Source organism: Lepidochelys kempii, chromosome 2, assembly GCF_965140265.1.
Source record: "Lepidochelys kempii isolate rLepKem1 chromosome 2, rLepKem1.hap2, whole genome shotgun sequence".
NCBI classification, from domain to species: Eukaryota; Metazoa; Chordata; order Testudines; family Cheloniidae; genus Lepidochelys; species Lepidochelys kempii.
Window position 1 is genome coordinate 17,683,211 of NC_133257.1, and position 24,540 is coordinate 17,707,750.

Consider the following 24,540-nt stretch of genomic DNA (forward strand, 5'->3'; position numbering starts at 1 on the left):
TAAGTGTCTGCTACTTTCTCATAGCTAAAGGAATTCTCTTTCAGCTCCGGTGGTGCAGGCCTGTATTTTGGGTGCTAAAGTTTCCCTGTTAATTGCTGCTAGTGACCGAGGTGTCTGTATGTATGAAGTCATAGTTCACCACCTTCTGGGAATCTGGTTTAAATAGTGTTTTAAATATAAATAAATGAATTTACCTCAAGTATACAAGCAGCATGCCTAAAACTCCTGCTGAAAAAGCTTCTGAACCCTCTAAAGAATATAGCTACCTGTAAAGTAACTGAAAGGAGAAGAGGGCATTTTCACAATGGCCTAACAGGTAGGTGTGAAGACGCTTCATTTGTTCCTTGAAATCTCGCAGTGCATGGGTGTCAACTTCCTCTCCTCACACACAATATGAATAGCCCCATTGACATCAATAGGACTAATTGGGTGAGTAAGTCCTACCTAAATGTGAATAAGAACCCAAATCAAACTAATAATAGCCTCAAATTACAAAGGAAATTCAGAAAACTTTCTGAAGGTACTACATGAGCAAGTAGCATTGAAAACAGAACCTCTCATGAGTCACTCTCTTCAGACAGTACCTAATAACTTCAGGGAAATGAGCAGTGAAAAGGAGCTTTGTTTCTCCTTAGAGTTCTGTGTACGTTAAGGCAGTGTCCACGCTGCAACTAAGGTGTTACTGTAGCACTGATAGACATAAGGTTAGACACGGTGCCGTGGGCATCAGCACAGACCGCACAAGCACGCCAGCAACCCTCGATATGTCCTCATGTTAGCCTCTGCTGAAGCCTGTACTGCCACATCTACGCTGCTACTTTTAGCCATGCTAACGTGGAAGAAGCTAGCACGTACGTCTATCCATGCTGCAATTACACCTGAGATTGCAGGGCAGCCCTACTTTTAATTAGCAAAGACTTTCTCCCTTTGAAAGAAGAGTTGCTGATTTAATTCCTTTTGCACCATAGGAGGCAATCTGAGTGCTGAAATGCCTGCAGATCTGCTTCTTGGGTCTCTCTGGGTAACATGCATTTCTTTATAGTTACAGGGCATCTTTTCACTCTGCAAAATTAGTTTAAAGTTTGTGTGTCATTTTTCTGAAATTCTTCATCTATTTTTATTCAGTGACTAGATTTAAAAAACATCTCGTTCTTCTTTTCTACCTAAGTGGAGGTTTGTTCTCTTTTTAGGGGTCAGAAGATTCCCCAAAGGCTCGGCTGGCTAACGTGGTCCTTACACATCCTATTTATTTGTTTTCCAGTAAAGATTTTCTTTCTTCCTCTCTGCTTCATTTTTCACAGTCTGTGCTAAGTGGAATGTAAACCAAAAAAGACATACACCCTTCAATCAAACTTCCAAACCCACAGTGTTCTAACTGGGTTCAAAATGAGGCAAAATAAGTTCACTTATCTCTAATTTATAGCCTGGTGAGAGTGATGTTCTGTTCCATCCATTTACATGGTTTATAGATTAATCTATGGGCATGAGGATATACAGTGCCTTTGACACAATGAGAGGTTAGTGGTATGTTCACTGGAAATAGGTCTTTCCCAGATCAGTGGCTCTATGCACTGTGGATTCCTTCCAAGATGATAATTTGTATTAGCTCAACTCTTCCATGTAATAGCTGCCTATTGTCAGTGTAACATACAGTCCCTGCAACATGTACACTCAAAGGGCCTGATCTGAAGCCCATTGAAATCAATGGAAAGACCTTAGTAGGCATTGGATCAGGGCCAAAGCTAGTAATTTATACAATAGCATTTAATGACTTGTTCTCTGAAATCTACCAATGTTAGTAATCTTTGGATAGCATGACGTCTTTGTCTTTGCAAAGCAGTTTTCAACCCTGAGTTCTCAGTTGATGTTCTCCTGAAGATAAACTTTTTATGCTAACTTTCCAACTTAGCACTGTTTTTGGCTCATCCTGTCAAGCTCAGATGTTATGATTATCACAGTATGTTACTCCAAGCCAAATTATACAACTCTGCCTGTCTTTTTCGCTTGATCACAGAACTATTTGTAAAGGTGAAATACCCAGAAATCAAAAAGTCATTAGCATTTCAAACTACATACGCCACATGGAGTACCCAGAGGAATAAATGAGTTAAGGAGGAGCATGGGTGGGCTGAAAGAATTGTTTTAGTCCTGTTATTCCATCTGGTGAAGCCTGCTTACAAACCCTTACTGACTTGTTTTTAAAATGTCTCTTTTCCTTATCATATTTGGCAGCAGGATTTTTATATTGTCCTTCAAGGTTAATAGAGCTTGTTATTATGACTAACCACATTCATACTATACTTTATCAGCAGGAACAGTAGTACCTCTAGGACTACTAATAATGACGTCTCTAACTAGTCTTTCCACTATCCTTCTTCATCAGACACCACCATTTGACATCCGTTTATTCCCCAAAGCTAATCTGCTCTCACTACTTAGACTCTTGAGAGTACTGAAAATCTGTATTTAGTAATGGAACAAAAGCTCTCTCCCTATGCATGGCATCAAAAGGGAGACTGTTTTGACATCCATCAGTTTGGGTTATTGCAGCTTGACACATCTCCCCAGAACTGTTTTCAATGTCTGCAGTAGTTGCTGCTCAGAAACTAGTTCACTTGGATTTAGTTGCTAATTCTCAAGCTGTCTTTGCAGCAAGCAAACCTGACCAAAGTCTGATTATTTCTCATGGCACTTTGGGCGTACCAGTACACTGGAACTGAAGGCATAATTTCCAGATGGAACAGATATCACTGCAGTAGCTGTCATTGAGCTAGTGCAGTAAAAATAAAAGTCTGGTAGCATGACTGGTGGGAAGGACTAGCCATCCAAGTACGTACCTAGCAATTCAGATAGGATTGTACTCAGGGCAGCTAGTCCAGCCCACTGCCTATGTCATGCCGCTACACTTCTATTTTCAGTGCGCTACTCAATCACTAGCAGGAATGCTAGCATGCAGGTCTACACAGGAGCAGGAAGGTATGTCCACCTGAGCTGGAAATGACACCTTCCTGCTCCTGTGTAGACATGCCCTTTCTTTCAAATCTTCCAAACAGTTTTGTCTCATTCTGAAGTGTGGTGGTTGTTCAAATACGTTATGAATTACCAAGCCCAGCAACTACCTTTATAAACAAAAATAATCACTCAATCCCTGCAGTATTACTATGGTAAGATACTACTTTCTGCACTGTGACTATAGAATACTACAGCACTTTTTATAAGCATATGTTTCCCCGGCTGTCTGCTATCTAAGCTGTCAGTTTCTTACTCTCATAAGGTTGCTTAATTTAGTCATTGTTAGAAACATTTGTGACATAGGCTGACAGTGGAAGCGTCATTTAAACTTTTTTCCATTGAACATTTTTTAAAAAAATATCAATTATTCGTCCAGTGTGGCAAATTTTAAGACCTTTTTTTATCTGGCAAGAGACAAGATCAAAATATTATCTGGTTTAACACACATGCCCATGAGGCTCAAGTCTCAGCAGCGCAGGGAGATATAATGGTTGGAAAGGAGAAACGATAGCTCACAAAATAAAGCAGTTTGGCAGCTTGATCAGCAGGCAGCCTAAAATCCCCATTGCTCATGAAATTTTAATACAACCGAAGCAATCATATGCTGTTATCTATAACAAAATCCTTGATTAGTTTAAGCTTTATCTTACTCTGAAATACAATCCCCACTTTGATTCCTTGTAAATTTAAATCTCAGCCTCCAGCCTTTTTAATAGAGATGTTTTCCACAAAAATCAATTTGGCTTATTATCTGTGGTATCTGAATTTTAGAGATGGAAGATTTATTAGGCCATCCAGTTCTACCCCCCTGCCTCACACTCAAAACCTGCTAGAGAAGGGTTGTTATAGAACATCCCCTAGTGTTTGGTCCAGGTACAATGTGAATATATGCAGTGACATAAATTCCAAACACTTCTGTAACTGACATCAGTGTGTTAACCAATTGCCCCTAATCCGACCTAAATGGTCCATGATCAGTTTGATCCTATTAACTCTACTACGCTTTCTGAACCACTCTTAGGAGTTTTCCTCTTCTTATTGCTGAAGACTTTGAAATACTCATAAACTGCTCTAGTGGTATGTGTTACCCCAGTTGTATTTATAAAGAAGAAGGACTGAAACCAAAATTTGAGGGTGTTTAGACCTCACGTTTTGGGGACATTTTGAAATCAGATCCCAGATTAGAGCTGAATTTTGCAAATGGCCCCCTCTTTAAAACAGAGTCAAACAAAAGCCCAGAGAGAAATGCACCTGAACTTTGGGGTATTTAAAATCTGTATCTGAATTTTGCAAGTTGGACAAAGTATATACGATTTATACATATTGAGGTCTAAATATGCTTCAGCTTCTTTTAGTGGAAGGGAGCAGACTATACTGAATCTTTTCCCCTTTTGATGACTCCCCCGACCACCTGCATTTCTGGGTTGTGGCCAAGGTCCTAGGTGGAAGGGCCAAAGTATTGAGTGAAAGGTTTTTGGAGTATTTGTGGGTAAAGCAGAATTAAGAACTACAGGAGATTGCACAAGAGACCCTGTACTCAGAAGATTTCCAGTCAATTTTTGCAGACCCATGAGTTTAGGATATTTCACATAAATTCTGAGAAACATCTACATGTTTGGATGCATATCCCAACCTCCAAATCCTTTGATGTTCACCTCACCATGTGTCAACATTATTACAGAGCTCATTACCATTGCTTCAACATATTCCAGTAGTCGCTGTTAGATGAATCTGTTGCCAAATACTTTCAATCCCATTCGTAAGGGAATGCCGTCCACAGCCTCAGAAACAACTCTGACATCATAATCAAAAAGGCTGACAAAGGAGGTGCTGTCGTCATCATGAATAGGTCAGAATATGAACAAGAGGCTGCTACGCAGCTCTCCAATACCACTTTCTACAAGCCATTACCCTCTGATCCCACTGAGGGTTACCAAAAGAAACTACAGCATTTGCTCAAGAAACTCCCTAAAAAAGGACAAGAACAAATCCGCACAGACACACCCCTGGAACCCTGACCTGGGGTATTCTATCTGCTACCCAAGATCCATAAACCTGGAAATCCTGGACGCCCCATCATCTCAGGCATTGGTACTCTGACAGCACGATTATTTGACTATGTAGACTCCCTCCTCAGGCCCTATGCTACCAGCACTCCCAGCTATCTTCGAGACACCACCGACTTCCTGAGGAAACTACAATCCATTGGTGATCTTCCTGAAAACACCATCCTGGCCACTATGGATGTAGAAGCCCTCTACACCAACATTCCACACAAGATGGACTACAAGCCATCAGGAACAGTATCCCCGATAATGTCACGGCAAACCTGGTGGCTGAACTTTGTGACTTTGTCCTCACCCATAACTATTTCACATTTGGGGACAATGTATACCTTCAAATCAGCGGCACTGCTATGGGTACCTGCATGGCCCCACAATATGCCAACACTTTTATGGCTGACTTAGAACGTTTCCTCAGCCCTCGTCCCCTAATGCCCCTACTCTACTTGCGCTACATTGATGAAACCTTCATCATCTGGACCCATGGTAAAGAAGCCCTTGAGGAATTCCACCATGATTTCAACAATTTCCATCCCACCATCAACCTCAGCCTGGACCAGTCCACACAAGAGATCCACTTCCTGGACACTACAGTGCTAATAAGCGATGGTCACATAAACACGACCCTATACCGGAAATCTACTGACCGCTATTCCTACCTACCTGCCTCCAGCTTTCATCCAGACCACACCACATGATCCATTGTCTACAGCCAAGCTCTACGATACAACCGCATTTGCTCCAACCCCTCAGACAGAGACAAACACCTACAAGATCTCTATCAAGCATTCTTACAACTACAATACCCACCTGCTGGAAGTGAAGAAACAGATTGATAGAGCGAGAAGAGTATCTAGAAGTCACCTACTACAGGACAGGCCCAACAAAGATAATAACAGAACGCCACTAGCCATAACCTTCAGCCCCCAACTAAAACCTCTCCAATGCCTCATCAAGGATCTACAACCTATCCTGAAGGACGACCCATCACTCTCACAGATCTTGGAAGACAGGCCAGTCCTTGCTTACAGACAGCCCCCCATCCTGAAGCAAATACTCACCAGCAACCACACACCACACAACAGAACCACTAACCCAGGAACCTATCCTTGCAACAAAGCCCGTTGCCAACTGTGTCCACATATCTATTCAGGGGACACCATCATAGGGCCTAATCACATCAGCCACACTATCAGAGGCTCGTTCACCTGCACATCTACCAATATGATATATTCTATCATGTGCCAGCAATGCCCCTCTGCCATGTACATTGGGCAAACTGGACAGTCTCTACGTAAAAGAATAAATGGACACAAATCAGACGTCAAGAATTATAACATTCAAAAACCAGTCAGAGAACACTTCAATCTCTTTCGTCACTCGATTACAGACCTAAAAGTTGCAATTCTTCAACAAAAAAACTTCAAAAACAGACTCCAATGAGAGACTGCTGAATTGGAATTAATTTGCAAACTGGATACAATTAACTTAGGCTTGAATAGAGACTGGGAGTGGATGGGTTAGACAAAGCAAATGCAGTAGATCCAATATACCTGCATTTCAGTAAGGCAGTTGATACTGTTCCACATGGGAAATGCTTAGTTAAATTAGAGACAATGGGGATTAATATGAGAACTAAAAGATGCATATGGAACTGGTTTTCATTATGACAGGCTGGATGGGGACAGAGTAGACAAACACCTACAAGATCTTTATCAAGCATTCTTAAAACTACAATACCCACCTGGGGAAGTGAGGAAACAGATTGACAGAGTGAGACGGATACCCAGAAGTCACCTACTACAGGACAGAACACCACCAGCTAAAACCTCTCCAGCACATCATCAACGATCTACAACCTATCCTGGAAAATGATCCCTCACTCTCATAGACCTTGGGAGGCAGACCAGTCCTCACTTACAGACAGAACCTCAACCTGAAGCAAATACTCACCAGTAACTACACACCACACCACAGAAACACTAACCCAGGAACCAATCCCTGTAACAAACCCCGTTGCCTACTCTGTCCCATATCTACTCTAGCGACACCATCGTAGGACCCAACCACATCCGCCATGCCATCACGGGCTCATTCACTGCACATCTACTAATGTGATATATGCCATCATGTGCCAGCAATGCCCCTCTGCCATGTACATTGGCCAAACCAGACAGTCTCTACGTAAAAGAATAAATGGACACAAATCAGACATCAGGAATGGTAACATACAAAAGCCAGTAGGAGAACACTTTAATCTCCCTGGACATTCAATAACAAATTTAAAAGGAGCCAGCCTTCAACAAAACAAACTTCAGAAATAGACTTCAAGGAGAAACTGAAGAGTTACAATTCATTTGCAAACTTAACACCATTAATTTGGGCTTGAATAGGGACTAGGTGTGGCTGGCTCACTACAAAAGCAATTTTCCCTCTCTTGGTGTTGACACCTCCTCATTAATTATTGAGAGTGGACCACATCCACCCTGACAGAATTGACCTTGTTATCACTGTCTCTCCACTTGTAAGGTAACTCCATTCTCTTCATGTGCCAATATATTTATGCCTGTATCTGTAATTTTCACTCCATGCATCTGAAGAAGTGGGTTTTTTTTACCCATGAAAGCTTATCCCCAAAAAAATCTGTTAGTCTTTAAGGTGCCACCGGACTCCTCGGTTTTTTTTAGATTAAATGGTGGATTCTCTGTAACTTCAAGTCTTTCAATAATAATTTGAGGATTTCAGTAACTTAGCCAGAGGTTAGGGGTCTATTACAGGAGTGGGTGGGTGAGGTTCTGTGACATACAATGTGCAGGAGGTCAGACTAGATGATCACAATGGTCCCTTCAAGTTTATGCAGAGAAAACACTGCCCTGCTGTGACTTTCAATTCTCATATTAATCCCCATATTAACCTAATAATTTTCCATGTAGAACTGTATCAGCTGCCTTACTGAAATCCAAGTAGACTACATCACCTGCATTTTCTTCGTCTAAAAAAAATCAGTTGTTGTGGGGGGAGGAAGGATGAAGAGCCCTCTTGTGTGCTCTTCCCAAATAAGGCAGGATTTTGCTGTGTGTCTGTAGCATTAGAAGGAAAGGACTGAATCCTGCAGTCCTTATTCAGTTTTCTTAGGGAAAAAAATCTGTTGAAAGCCAAGGAGACTTCTCCCAGGTTAAAGATGTAGAATTGTAGGACTTGGCCTGAAATTAAACCTCTTTATTTGACAGATGAGAAAAATGGAGGCAGAAATGTTAACTGTGTTGATAATTCTTGATATTTTATTGTAAGTCATGCAATATTTCTTTTGTTTCTTAAGGTTGCGGGTGAGAATTGAAGCTTGCTTTTCTCTTCTTTTTTTTAGAGTACATTTTGAGCCCTCATGGTTGTGAAGAAAAAATGAAAATGGGTGTAAACTAAATGTTCAGAAACCAGTAAGAAAATAGAAAGAACCCAATATTATAATAACTTTTGGCTCAAAAATCACATGATATTTGGAAACCGACTCATAATTTTTAAACGCTTGGGTCGGCAATATTGGGTTACTTATTTGTAGTGTTCCACAACTCAAATTGAAGTCAATGGGAGGTACAAGTAAAAAGCTCCTATGGAAATTGTTTCCTAAGTGACTCACCAAAGACCACAGGAAAAGTCGATAATAAGTGAAAGATGGTCTTTGTTAAAATAAGACACTTGCATTTTTCACTTGTGCTGTTGATCAAATCCTTCCTCCCCCCAACTTAGAGTAAAAAGTGACAGTGAGCAACTCAATCTTTCTTCCGATAACAGAGTAATGTGTTTAATTCTTAGAGGTAGACCAATAATTTTCAAGGGTCAGAAAGCCAAAAGAATTTCATCTCATAAAATGACATTGTAGTACATTTTTAAAAAATCACACCTCCTACATCAGGAAGAATATCAGAATGTCTCCCTTCATCCATTTTCATATAATGTTCTTCATTAGAATCTTAATATATATCTTAAATTTCTATCATCCCAATGCAAAATAATAAAAAAACTTCAGACCCACTTCAGTCTATCTGATGATCTGTGTCTTTCCCAACAGAGAGAAGGACATCAGTATGCAGCAAGGAAGGAACAAATCAATAGATTTCTGTTGGCGGAGAGAACTGGATAATCTGATGGAGTGGTCTGGAAGCGTATTAATATTTTATCAGGAGGTAAATAATTTCCAAAGTCAGATAAGTTACTATGGAGCTTATTAGACTAATGTACTCGCCTTACTCACTGGAGTAGCCCATCTGAAGTCAATGGGACATTGTGGGTGAGTAAGACAGTAAGGACGGACTTGGGCTTGCACTAGTTGAGACTTCAGTTCTGACACACGCTATTCAGTTAGTTGTTACCTGTTAGTGACTTCTTTTAAAATTGCCTGAGCAAGAGCTGGCCTACACCATGAAAAATTAAGAGCATAAATTTCAGAGATTGGGGTGTCTAACTTATGGATGCAACTACCACAACTAAGGGTGCAATCTGTGCCTGTAGCATCTGGTGTCCAAAATAAGTAATGGGGCTGGAGCTGGTGATTAAAGACCACCCCAAAAAACGTATTTCCAACCACATACACACATACTCATTTGTGTTCTCCCAATAAAATTGACGAGCCAACTGGGGGGGTCTTACAGCAGATATAGTCTGCCTCCAACGGCCATTCTGTGACTCCTCCCCACTGCTCTCTTACACCTTCCCAACTCCCCTTCACCCAGCTTTCTATCCCTACACACTTACCAGTCACAAACTCCTCCTTGCACTCACACACCCATGCTAGGTTGCCAACAGACCCGTATTATAAGGGACGTCCCGTATTTAAATAAAATATTGCCTGTCCCATTCTAAGTCAGCACAGGACGCCTTTTATCCCATGTTTCACCTAGAGTAGCACCGCTGGTTGGCAACTTGCCCTGGTGTGCAGGGACGCAGTGCCACTCAAATTTGGCTCAGCCACCCCTCCATCATGCCTGAGTGGCCCCGGACTTCTCCCGTATTTATAAATTACAGTGTTGACAACACTAATGCACACACAGCAGGTCACAGGCCTCGCCAGCTCTCCAGTCACGGACTCCTTCCTACCTGCTGCCTCCTTGAAATCACAGGCCATCTAATTCCTAACTTTCTTGTTTCCGATTTTCCAAGTTGGGTCCCTTGTGCTGCTCCTGGGGGAGTGGGATGGAGTTCTGCACTGGGGCTGTGCCTGCGCTCAGACTCTAGAGCTGCCCTGAATCTCCCCATGGCAGGCTGAAAAGCTAGACTGAGAGCTTGGACCTCAGCATTGCTCTATGCTTCCAGTGCAGAGAGGAACCCTCTCTTGGGGCAGTCTCTCAACAGTGCCACTGTCTCCTGACAGCACTCCATGGTGCTGCACTGAAAGGGGCTGGAATCGGGTGTCTAAACTTTTCAGTTTATGGGGGTGAACACTTTATTTCAAAGAGATCAATGGGACCTCAAAGAATAAACTGTGGCAGGCTCTCTGTGGACTCTGTGGCACTTGCGGAGTCCAGCTGGTGCAAGGCAGAGCAGCCCCAAGACTGCTTTAACCTGTGGTGCTGAAGAGAATCAGCAAGTCATAGCTGGTTCTCAGCATCTCCTTCCCCCCCTCCCCGCTCTCCTGAGTGGCCAGGCTGGGGAACAGAGCCATTGTTTGCCAGGAGCTACCCTAGACTCAGACAGAGCCAGCTGAGCACCTATCCTGCTCTCACTGCGGAATCCACAGGCCAAGAAGGAAGCAGGTAATGGGAGCAGTTAGAACTATTTGTTCTTCCCAGCCAGTGCCCAGGGAAGGGTCAGCAGCTGCTCCGAGCATTCCTGGCTTACACCAGGAGCCACTTTTGTGGCCCCAAGTAAAACCGGGAGAGGCAGTTGAAGCAGTTTTGGGTAAGACCCATGGGGTGTGTTTACCCCTCCAGCTCTAAGGTTAGTTCCAGCTGCAGAAAATATACCTGCATTAGCTGTGATCAAGCTAGTGCACTAAAAATAGCAATGTAGCCACAGCTGCATGGGCAAAGGGATGGGCTAGCTCCTCCAAGTACAATCCCATCTAAAACCTGAGGTACATATTTGGGGTGGCTAATCTGTCCCACTGCGTGTGGAATTTACCCCTCCAGCTCCAGAGCAAACTCGGTTTGACTCAGTTTTCTATCTGTAAAACAGGGACAACAGCACTGCTGTACCTCATGGGGTGTTGTGAGGCTAAATACATGAAAGATCACGAGGAACTCAGGCACTGCATTAATGCCAATATTGTAAGTAGGGCCACGCACATACCTTGCATGATATTAATGTACTGCTCTGCATACGTGATGTGGTTTGGGATAGTTTATTATATATATTTTAAAAAATGACCCTTACAAAGTTAGAGCCAACTTTGATAATGTGCTGGGTAAGTGTAGTCATCCAAGCTAAAAGTTCATGTGGGGCAGAAATTACTGTTTAATTAGAATTCAAGAGCCATATTTTTCCTATTGTTCGGAAAAATGGAAACACTATTAGTATAAGAACAAGAGAGAGCCTTTATAGTCTCTGGGCTTGATTCTAGCTGGTATCAACTGTTGTTCTAGGATATTTTTCAGTGTGCTGAGTTATTTTTTTAATTTTGTTAATGGGTTGCCCTTTCCTCAGTTTACTTTTTAACATTGTTCAAATAATTATTGAAAGAGTATGAGTTCAAGTGTATTTTCTAATTAACATTTTCTTTTGTCTGAGCTTATGTGAACTCTGTTTATCACATACTTAGTGTAGTTTCGTTTGTTTCTGTATACGAAAACCTCTAAAAGCAACCTACCCACTTCCTTCCTGTTTCAGATTGGAAAAGAGCAATTATATCTATAATTATTACTGTGGATTAAATATAAATCTGTACCTCGTAAATCTACTTTATATCTGTGGATTTTGCAATACCATTTAATTCAATTCATATTTTCTGCTATCTGTTAATAACCTTTTCCTGTTCTTATTACCCCATTAGAAGGAAAATGTTCCTAACTGCATGCAAAATGTAGGGAAGCAACAGTCTCTTCACACAGCTAGCATACAGACATTCTCTTTCCACTGAGAACGGTGCTTCAGGAGCCATCCTGGTCTCACCAGCAGATCCAAAGCATATCATGGTTTCCCAAGACTTACATGGTCCTCAAGTTCATGAAAGTTGTGTGAAAGAACCCTAGGTCGGTAGCCTTGGATTTGCAAGAAGAATGAGTCTGATTCTGCAACTGATCTAAGCTCAATGGAAGAAATGCAGGATGACAAGAATTTTTTCTAAGATCAGATTGGCTCTAGGAGACACTAAGTGATAAAGTCTACTTACTGCAAGGATCCATATTTTCCTGCATTGCTATTTGGTAGTGCTTATGGCAGAAACACAGAGTGATGAACTAAGGACTGGATAGTTAAAAGGGGACTGATATGATTTTTAACAATTAAATAATGAAGACCAGCTACTTAAGAATACCAAATATTGAAGAGGGAGTCAGTTATTTCAAGGGACTGAAGTTTGGGCATGCAAGTTTGTGTGTCCCCCAAAATTAGACTTGGGACACCCACAGCAGATTCTTAGAGATCGGAGACCTGGATTCTTGGTGTATCATGCAGTCACTGATGACAGCACTGTAACACTTTAAAGCAGGGGTGAAATGTTGGCTCCACTGAATTCCAGGGGAGTTTCCCCCAGAGAATGGGGGCAGGATTTCATCCCTAGAATGGTCTAACTCATACTGTTTTAGGAGTCACTAATGTCAGATGGGGGTGGGTTCCCAGAATTAGGGAAGAGGTCCCAGCCACGCATCTTTGTACAACAAACCTTCCCTCCTAGGGGGGGGTCACAATTCACTCCTAAACCAAGCACCATGCTTCACACTAGATGAACACTCCTATCTAACCTGGCCAAGACAGGACCAGATCCAGGTCAGGTTCTCTGACAGGAGTTACATAGGCTCCCATGCCCCTTATACAGAACACATCCCCCCTGTGTGGCTAGACACACAGAGACTCTGCCCTACGCAAGAGCTCTGAATGCTTGTGACTCCACTGTATCTTATGTGGTTAGAGGCCATTGCTTAGGTACACAGGACCCACACATTTTAAACGGTCATATTAACCAACTGATCAGATATCAGAAATTGGCCTCAGGATGGAGGGGAAGGGACGGTTGTCAGAGAGTTTATTCCCTCGTGCACAGATCTTGTGAAGCAGCATTCGTTATCAAACCTACAAGGGTTACAGGAACTCCACTGGGCATCATGACACAATTAGGTCATGTTACAGCTAAGTGTGACTCTCTCCCATTGGGCTAATGCTCTGGCAACAAACTGCAAAAGGGCAAACTCTAAACTCTGAGGAGGAAGGTTAATGCCGAGCTAAAGGGTAAAACAAAGCGAGCCACCCTCATGACTACAGAATACGATGCTGTAGGGGAGGCACAAACTGCCTTTTGGCTATGGGTAGGAAAACGAACAGGAAAGAGGGCAAAGAGAAACATGCACAGATAAGCAGAAAACTACAGGTATTTGTTAGGGATAAAAGTGCCTTCAAAAAACCTGGAAAGCCTGATGAGGTGACCCAATTTAGGGGAGCACAGGAGTTGCTCGGAAATAAAAAAAGCAAAGAGATGACGTGCAAAACAAGTAAAGGAAATAATACACTAAAATGTTATGTACATCAAGAAAGACGTATGGTGTACATTCACACAACACCAAGGAGAGAAGGGTAATTACAGAGATAGGAGGCACAGCAGAAAAGTGTAATGGACTTCTTGCATCTTTATTGCAGATGGGCCTGGGGAAACTTCTGCTCCACAAGCATTTATTATGACTGTGGCTTAGATGAGAACTGAAGTCTCTAAGGAGGAAGTAATGGAGGAACTTGAGCATCTCAGGTACAGTAAATGAGCAGGACCACATGACTTCCTTCCAAAGATTCTGAAACAAATGAAGTATGAAATTGCTGAGATACTGGCTAAAGTCCTGCTGCTTTTCACCTACAAAGAGATGCGCAGAGCTCTCTGATGACTGGCCTCCTCATTCCATTAGAAACTTCTAACTCAACCTTGTTACTTTCACATTTTGTTGAGTGTTTGCTCTGGTCTCTGCAACTCTACCAACCTCCTCTTGAGTCAGAAGCTCATTCTCCAGGCTCACCAAGCTACTTCACCCTCCCCTATTCACAGCTCTCTCCCTTCCTGTCTTTTCCATTTCTCTATCTCCCATCCATCCTTCCCATTGCTTTGATTACTCAAAACCGTCCCTCCTTAACATTCCCTTTATCCCTTCCTCATTAGTGTCCGTCCTACAAACACAACACACACACACAAAATTCATTTTGCATCCCTTTCTCCCACCATTGTGTGTTTAGACTGTACATTCTTAAGGACAAGGACTGTCTCTCTTGCTTTGGGCACTGCCTGATAAAATGCAGCCTCAATACTGGTTGATGCTTAGGGTGCTTCTGTAACATAAATACAAAATAATATTAATACAGTCACGTCCCTCACAGTAGTTCTCAGTTTATCCAGTGTCTTCATGTTGTGGTGTCTTTTTTAGTAGGAATGACTTAACTCAGCCCCAGCTGAAATGTGCAAAGACGCATGGGAATGAAAAATAAATGAAAGTCTTTCATGTTCATTTTTTAAATAAATATATGAAAACAGTTAACTTCATTTGTTTGATTTTCAGCTAAAATTAGAATCAATCCAAAGAGTGGGCAAAGCTGTGTGGGTTTGGAAAGGATTTTTTTTTAAATCAGACACTTCGCTTATCCTTCATTAAAAAAACCAAGTGTCTTGCCTGCTTCCATCCTACCCCCATCTCATAGATATCGGGGCTCAAATTCAGAGTCGGTAAGTAGCCTAACAGGAAACCAGTGAAGTGACAGCAGAGTGGGAGTGATAAAACTTGTGAGTCAAAATGTTCTTGACGCCATCACAGCCCCTGCAGTGTTTGTTAAATAACATATTAAGAGTACAGAGAGCCTGGTAAAAGCAACTGTAAACAGAAGATGGTTTAGGAGAGGTTAATGTTGTGACCTCTGGCGGAGGTCATGCAGCAGGCTGATTTCATACCACAGAGCTCTGTCACATATGTGCCTGGAAATCCTTCAGTATTACTTGCCATCCACAGCAGCCATATAATTAGGGTTGTAGGAAGTTGCTCTCTCAGCATGTAAACTCAGGAGAACAGGTCCATGAAGGCTATTCTTATATGCTGCACCCATCACTATGGTATCTTGTCAGCTTTATTCCATCTGCTTTGCACAGGGTCTTGCTCTTGCTCCTTCATTATTATTATTAATTATGTTTATGATGATTTTTAGGATGCCCATAGGGAGTGAAGACATCCCATAAAAGCATCCGTGCAGCAAAATATTTAGAGGGGTGTGTGCACTGGCTTTCAAAAAGCTAATACTGACCTGTCATCAGAAACAAAGCATGAACACAGGGGTGCCTGCACAAATTGGGTAACTGTGTACATGTGATGGCTACCATCTTGGCTGACACTTCAAGTGTTAAATCAGGGACCTCCACAGTTAAAAACCATGAGCTAGTATGTAGCTTGAGCTAAGAAGCCCAAGCTCTATAGCAAGGGGCTGTCATAACTTCTCTCCTCCGTGGCTTGACCCAAAGGTGGGCTTGTAACACTCACTCACGAGAGGGTTACACACACACAAACTGGGACTAGCATACATATACCCTTCACTACACAGACACTAGACCTGCAAGCATACCCCTAATGGCTGCCTTCAGTCACTTACAAGCACACAATTGAGTGCCCCACCCTTTCTTAAAGAGACAACTCTCATTTCTGTGCTTACATGATACTTAATTTCACCAACAACCAAAATAAATATAATGGTGAGTTCTCTATTACTTGTAAATCACGACTCCGTGTCTTTTAAAGGATATAGATTAATAGATTCCAAGACCAGAAGGGACCCTGCTGATAATCTGGTTTGAGCTCCTGTATAGCACAGGCCATAGAACTTTCCCAAGATAATCCCTAGAGCAGACCTTTTAGAAAAATGTTCAATCTTGATTTAAAAATGGCCAGTGATGGAGAATCCACCACAATCCTTGTTACATTGTGCCAATGGTTAATTACCCTCACGGTTAGAAAATTTGTCTAGCTTCAACTTTCAACCACTGTATCATGTTATGTTTTTCTCTGATCGATTGCAGATCCCATCATCAAATATTTGTTCTCAATGTAGATACTTATAGATTGTAATCAGATCACCACTTACCTTCTTCTTTGTTAAGTTAAATAGACTGAACACCTTGAGTCTGTCAGTGTAACGCATGTTTTACAATCCTTTAATTATTCTGATGGCTTTTCTCTGAACGCTTTCCAATTTATCAACATCCTTCTTGAATTGTGGACACCACTACTGGACACAGTATTCCAACAGCAATTACATTAGTGCCAAAAGTAGAAGTAAAATAACTTAAAATCACAGAATCATAGAATATTAAGGGCTGGAAGAGACCTCAGGAGGTCATCTAGTCCAATCCCCTGCTCAAAGCAGGACCAACACCAACTAAGTCATACCAGCCAAGGCTTTGTCAAGCCGGGCCTTAAAAACCTCTAAGGATGGTGATTCTACCACCGCCCTAGGTAACCCATTCCAGTGCTTCATCACCCTCCTAGTGAAATATCCAACGTAGACCTCCCCCACTGCAACTTGAGACCATCACTTCTTGTTCTGTCATCTGCCACCACTGAGAAGAGCCTAGCTCCATCCTCTTTGGAACCCCCCTTCAGGTAGTTAAAGGCTGCTATCAAATCCCCCCGACTCTTCTCTTCCACAGACTACATAACCCTAGTTCCCTCAGCCTCTCCTCATAAGTCATGTGCCCCAGCCCCCTAATCCTTTTTGTTGCTCTCCGCTGGACTTTCTCCAATTTGTCCAATCCTTTCTGTAGTGAGGGGAACAAAACTGGAAGCAATACTCCACATGTGGCCTCACCAGTGCCGAATACAGGGGAATAATCACTTCTTTCGATCTGCTGGCAATGCTCCTACTAATACAGCCCAATATGCCATTGGGCTTCCTGGCAACAAGGGCACACTGCTGACTCATATCCAACTTCTGTAATCCCCAGGTCCTTTTCTACACAACTGCTGCTTAGCCAGTTGGTCCGCACGCTGTAGTGGTGCATGGGATTCTTCCTTCCTAAGTGCAGAACTCTGCACTTGTCCTTGTTGAACCTCATCAGATTTCTTTTGGCCCAATCGTCCAATTTGTCTACATCACTCTGGACCCTATCCCTACCCTCCAGTGTATCTACCTCTTCCTCCATTTTAGTGTCATCTGCAGACTTGCTGAGGGTGCAATTAATCCCATCATCCAGATCATTAATAAAAATGTTGAACAAAACTGGCCACAGGACTGACTGCTGGGGGACTCCACTTGATACCGGCTGCCAACTAGATATCAAGTCATTGATCACTACCCGTTGAGCCCGACAATCTAGCCAGCTTTCTATCCACCTTATAGTCCATTCATCCAATCAATACTTTTTTTAACTTGCTGGCAAGAATACTGTGGGAGACAGTCAAGATATAACACATCCACCACTTTCCCCATGTCCACGGAACCAGTTATCTCATCATAGAAGGCAATCGGGTTGTCAGGCATCACTTGCCCTTGGTGAATCCATGTTGACTGTTCCTGATCACCTTCCTCTCCTCCAAGTGCTTCAAAATGGATTCCTTGAGGACCTGCTCCATGATTTTGCTGGGGACTGAAGTGAGGCTGACCAGTCTGTAGTTCCCCAGGTTCTCTTTTTTCCCTTTTTAAAATATGGGCACTATATTTGCCTTTTTCCAATCGTCCGGGACCTCCCGTGATTGCCATTGGCCATTATCTTTGAAAATTCGTGGCAATCACATCAGCCAACTCCCTCAGTACCCCCAGATGCATTAGATCCGGACCCATGGACTTGTGTATGTCCAGCTTTTCTAAATAGTCGTTAACCTATTCTTTCATCACTGAGGGCTGCTCACCTCCTCCCCATGTTGTGTTGCCCAGTGCAGCAGTCTGGGAGCTGCCCTTGTCTGTGAAGACCAAGGCAAAAAAAGCAGAGTACTTCAGCTTTTTCCACATCTGTCACTATGTTGCCTTTCCCATTCAGTAAGTGTCTCACACTTTCCCTGACCACCTTCTTGTTGTTAACATATCTGTAGAAACTCTTCTTGTTACCCTTCACATCCCTTGCTAGATGAAACTCCAGTTGTGCCTTGGCCTTCCTGATTACACCCCTGCATGCTCTACAACTATTTTTATACTCCCCCCTAGTCATTTGTCCAAATTTCCACTTCTTGTAAGCTTCCTTTTTGAGTATAAGCTCACCCAAGGTTTTACTGTTAAGCCAAGCTGGTCGTCTGCCATATTTGCTATTCTTTCTGCACTTCGGGATGGTTTGTTCCGGCGCCCTCAATAAGGCTTCTTTAAAATACAGCCAGCTCTCCTGGACTCCTTGCCCCCTCATATTAGCCTCCCACGGGATCCTGCCTATCAGTTCTCTAAGGGAGTCAAAGTTTGCTTTTCTGGCATCCAGTGTCCGTATTGTGCTACTCTCCTTTCTTCCTTTTTTCAGGATCCTGAACTCGACCATCTCATGGGCACTGCTGCCTAGGTTGCCACCGACTTTTACTTCCCTACCAATTCTTCCCTGTTTGTAAGCAGCAGGTCAAGAGGAGCACAGCCCCTAGTCAGTTGTCCCCAGCACTCTCCAAAAATTTCCTGGATTGTCTGTGCACTGCTGTATTGCTCTCTCAGCAGATGTCAGGGTGATTGAAGTCCCCCATTAGAACCAGGGCCTGTGATCTGGAGACTTCAGTTAGTTGTCTGAAGAAAGCCTCATCTACCTCATCCTTCTGATCCGGTGGTCTATAGCACACGCCTACTATGACATCACCCTTGTTGCTCTCACCTTTAAACTGAACCCAAAGATTCTCAACAGACTTTTCTCCAGTTTCAAACTAGAGCTCTGAGCAATCACACCACTCTCTTACATACAATGCAACTCCTGCACCTTTTCTCCCATACCTGTCCTTAATGAACAGTTTATATCCATCCATGACAGTGCTCCAGTCATGTGAACTGTCCCACAAAGTTCCCGTTATTCCAATCACATCATAGTTCCTTGATTGTGTCAGGACTTCCAATTTGCTTCTTCCTGCTTGTTTCCCAGGCTTCTTGCATTCATGTACATGCACCTAAGAAAACTAGCTGATTGCCCTACTTTCTCAGTATGAATCAGGAGGCTTTCTGTCTTGTACCCTCCCCCTTATGTTTCCTCCCGGTATCCCACTCCCCCACTTACCTGTGGGCTTTGGTCATCATCCCCCGGCAAACCTAGTTTAAAGCCCTCCTCACTAGGTTGGCGAGCCTGCCTGCGGAGATGGTCTTCCCTCTCTTCATTAGGTGGATCCCATCTCTTCCTAGCAATCCTAACTTCTCTACTCCTATTCAAGATTACCCTATTTAGGCATCCTTTTGGGCACAGTGTCACACTGGGAGCTTACGTTCAGCTGATTATCCATCATGCTTTAGTTCAACTCAAAGTTATGGGCTTCATCCAGGAATTAGTGGTAAATTCTATGGCCTGCTTTATGCAGGAAATCAGAGACTAGATAATAATTGTCCTTCTGACTTCAAATCTATTACTTCATGAACAATAAAATAAATATTTGAACATTCAAATTCACTGCCAACTACAACATTCCTCAGTAAAAGACCATTTCAGCAACTACATTGAAACAAGGGTCCTCACGCACATACACTTTTATGGTGGCAAGACAGCCTGTACTTTCTGAAACTGTTCCCTGTAATGTTTTGAGCACAAGGACTCACGGAGGTTTACAGAACAAAAGGCCATGCACCTATCAATATATTCCTATAATGAGTATTATTTCTTATTGAGAGTTGGGGTGGAACAGTTTAAGCCAGCCTGAAGTTGGATTATTCAACTATGTCAAATAAGAACAAAAAGTTATTGATCTAACAAAACCACTGCAAAGTGCTGTCTGTCCACAGGGTAGAGGGAGACAGGGTAGCCCCTTTAACTATGCCAGCGTAGTTAAAGCAGCAAAGCTTTTAAATATAGGCATGACCTAATTGACTGTCCCAAGGTCACACAGCAAGTCTGTGGCAGAACAAGACCCTGATCTCTTGAAGGTCAGGTTTGTACCCTAACCACTGGACCATCCTTCTCCTAGCAAAATAAGAGTTCTGATGGGAACCCTCTTTCTTTGAAGGCTATTCCTGGGTCTCCCCTTGTCACACCTACTACTGCCCCTCTCCTCCCAATACAGGCTGCTTCCCAGCCCAGTTCTTAGATTTCCAAGCCCCAGCTCTCAGATGGCTTCTGGACTGTCCTTCCCTCCACAGTCAGCTCCCAGGCTGCTGCTCCTGCTCACAAACAATCTCCAGCTGCCCACTGAGCCTGGCCCCTTCTTACCTCAAATCAGCATCTTTCTCATACTCTAGGGATTTGGGAGCCCTGTGCTGGATGGATGTTGAACAGAGAGGTGACACAGTGCCCAGCAATGGGCACTATGGGCGGAGTGTAAAGTAGCACATTTAAATTGCTTTTTTTTAAACAGATTGGGAGCCTGGATTTGCAAGAACATTTTAATTCCCTCCCCCCCCTCTTTGCATATCACAGTCTATGGGACCTTTCAGATCCACTTGACATTAACGGCAGTTTTATACATGCACACAGACTAATACATCCGTTGAGAGATGTGAGAGCAAAATATGATCTAAGAGCCTGATCTGAAGCCCACCAAGGTCAATGGCAAGATCCCATTAACTTCTGTGAATTTTGAGCCCTAAGAGAAGTAAATAAGCAGGGGATCATGGAACTTAAGGCTCCAGATACCATTTGTAGGTGATTGCTCCAGAAGGAGCTCTTCATAAAATAATGCCTGCCCCCACACCAGTCAACAATCTTACAAACATTTATTGTCTTTGGGAGACCATTTAAGATCCAACCATAGGACAAACAGCCCTTTTAGATTTTGTAGGGATTTTTGTTTGTTTTGTTTCTAAATGAGATGTGAGAGCCTAACAGGTTTTCTTTTTATCACAGATTTATTTTATATTCTCCCACTGAGATCACTCAGGAGCAGAGCACAAAAGAATGACTTTTGATCTTGACTTCAGAGGAAAAGTCAGCATTGAGTTGCAGAAGACAATCAAACCTAATGTGAAAAGAGGGGAAGAATTGGCCACACTTTATTTTGTGCATAATGGCCACTGGCTCTGAACTTTGACCGTTAGACACACTCGAAAGGAGAATTAAGGAGCGCTGCATTGTAAGCTAGCCAGCTTTCTTTTAACCTTTATGACAGTATAATAATATTTTTAGATGGGTCACCAGCTGCTCTGAGGTTTTTAGAATTAGTGCTGCAGTTCAGGTCAGTTTCTCCCAGTAAACTCTAATGCAGAATGTTCTACTTTCAATTGTCAGAGCTGTCAGTTACAATGTCACTTTTGATTGCCTCTGTACCAGTCCTATAGTTGCATGACATGGCTCAAGCCAGTAAGGTCTGGAGACAAACATACCAATCAGCTAGCTGCAATCCTGGCATGCAGTCTGCAATGAGCAGTCCTTAGAAGCTCAAATTACAACCCACTTGCAGAGCCATTTTAAAATCAGCCTCTGTAATTCAAAGTATGTTTTTTTTAAAAAAGGCATTATACATGAAGAAAGACCTGTTGTAAAAAACACACTGTTTTGTTCCCATAATTCTTAGTCATCTAAATAGTGTGCAGCTACCAGTAAAACTTGTTTATAACTTTTTTTTCACTCCATTTGTGGTGGGGTGTTCAAACCCACACTTGAAAGGAAGGGGTTAAAGAGCTACTCTGGGCCCAGATGGCCCCACTCCACCACTCCTGTAAAGCCTGCATGGGCTGGAGAAGTACCTTAAAATGGGGAGCAGAATAGCTCAGTTGAAGGCAGGGGATGTGAGTTGATCCATACTCTGAGCTCTTGTTGCCTCTATAGTGACGGACCAAGCCTTCAAAGAAGGGATTTGTGACTGTCTGAACGTTAGAGACTTTACCTTTATGTTTAGTTCTTTGCTTACCCTGGGGAAAGAGAGGCTAGAAGGAAGTGATCCAGGAAGGAAGCTGCACAGCACCCCAGGGCACAGGATTTAACTACCTACCACTGGGCCCTGGATTAGAGCCTAGTGGAGAGGGTGGGCCTGGGCTCCCCTACACACCCCTGAAGAGGGACAACTATGGAAATCTGTCCCTCACTGGGGAATCTAGTTGGGAGATGTCATAAATATAAAGGGAAGGGTAATAACCTTCCTGTATACAGTACTATAAAATCCCTCCTGATCAGAGGCACAAAATCCTTTTACCTGTAAAAGGTTAAGAAGCTCAGGTAACCTGGCTGGCACCTGACCAAAAGGACCAATAAGGGAACAAGATACTTTCAAATCTGGGTGGCAGGGAAGGTTTAGGTCTGTCTGTTTTGTGTGCTTGCCGGACACAGATCAAGGAAGCAAGCAATCCAACTCCATTTGAATTAGTAAGTACTAGCAAGGGAATGCGTTAGCTTATTTTTGTTTTGGCTTGTGATTTTCTCTGTGCTGAGAGGAAGGTATATTCCTGGTTTTCTTTTTGTAACTTTAAAGTTTGGCCCAGAGGGAAATCCTCTGTGTTTTTTAATCTGATTGCCCTTAAGATCATCTTCCATTCTAATTTTACAGAGGTGCTTTGTCATAAATATAAAGGGAAGGGTAAACCCCTTTAAAATCCCTCCTGGCCAGAGGCAAAATCCTCTCACCTGTAAAGGGTTAAGAAGCTAAAGGCAACCTCGCTGGCACCTGACCAAAATGACCAATGAGGAGACAAGATACTTTCAAAAGCTGGGAGGAGGGAGAGAAACAAAGGGTCTGTGTGTCTGTCTGTATGCTGCTTTGCCAGGGATAGAACAGCAATGGAGTCTTAGAACTTTTAGTAAGTAATCTAGCTAGGTATGTGTTAGATTATGATTTCTTTAAATGGCTGAGAAAAGAATTGTGCTGAATAGAATGACTATTTCTGTCTGTCTTTTTTGTAACTTAAGGTTTTGCCTAGAGGGATTCTCTATGTTTTGAATCTAATTACCCTGTAAGGTACCTACCATCCTGATTTTACAGGGGTGATTCCTTTACTCCTAGTTCTATTAAAAGTCTTCTTGTAAGAGAACTGAATGCTTTTTCATTGTTCTCAGATCCAAGGGTTTGGGTCTGTGGTCACCTATGCAAATTGGTGAGGATTTTTACCAAACCTTTCTGAGGAAGTGGGGTGAAAGGGTTGGGAGGATTTCGGGGGGAAAGACGTGTCCAAACTACGTTTCCTAGTAAACCCAGTTAAAGTTTGGTGGTGGCAGTGGTTATTCCAAGAACAAAAGATAAAATTACTTTGTACCTTGGGGAAGTTTTAACCTAAGCTGGTAAAAGTAAGCTTAGGAGGTTTTCATGCAGGTCCCCACATCTGTACCCTAGAGTTCAGAGTGGGGGAGGAACCTTGACATGCTTCTTTTACCTTTTTTCTTTATAATAAAGTTCTGTTTCTTTTAGAATCTGATTGGGGGTTTTTTTGTGTCCTAAAAAAACCCAAGGTTGGTCTGTGCTCATCTTGTTTATTCTCAAGCCTCCCCAGGAAAGGTGGTGCAGGGATTTGGGGGGATATTAGGGGGGAGTAGGAACTCCAAATGGTCCTTTCCCTGAGTTTGTCTAAATCATCTGGTGGTAGCAGCATTACCTAATCCAAGGTAAAAGGGACAATTTGTGCCTTGGGGAGTTTTTAACCTAAACTGGTAGAAATAAGCTTAGGAGGTCTTTCACGCGGGTCCCCACGTCTTTACCCTAGAGTTCAGAGTGGGGAGGGAACCCTGACAGGGGTAGACCCTGAAGATACAAGGGTCTTGACCATGAGACCCTGACCCAAAAGTGAAGTCCTGAATCCTGAAGGCTACCATATTATTGGACTCTTATGTATACCCTGAAAGGGATGGATTTGAACATGTGGCCTAGATGGAGGGATCAGTTACTGCATGGACAGCCCACCACAGGGTAGAGTGGTACTAAGAAAGGAGAATGCTTGGAGGTACACAACCTATCACGCCTCTGCCTTACCAGTAGGGGGCACTGTAATATGAAATATAGGCACATTCACAGCTATCTAATATGTTGAGGTAACCTTGACCATAACACATCTTTGTGACCCAGGATTCTCCTCAGGGGTTCACGTACATCTCAGAGGCTTGGAAGAAATTTTGTCAGACAACTTGCAAATTCTAATAGACACTGGATGGATTCAATGTATGTAGGTGTAGGCAGCTGCAGCATTGCGGTTACTTTTTCGTGGGCAAGGCGTAGCCCTTGAGAAGTCAGAAAGTGCAATATCATACAAGGGACATTCAACTGCACTTTCATCCTGTTCTTGTTTC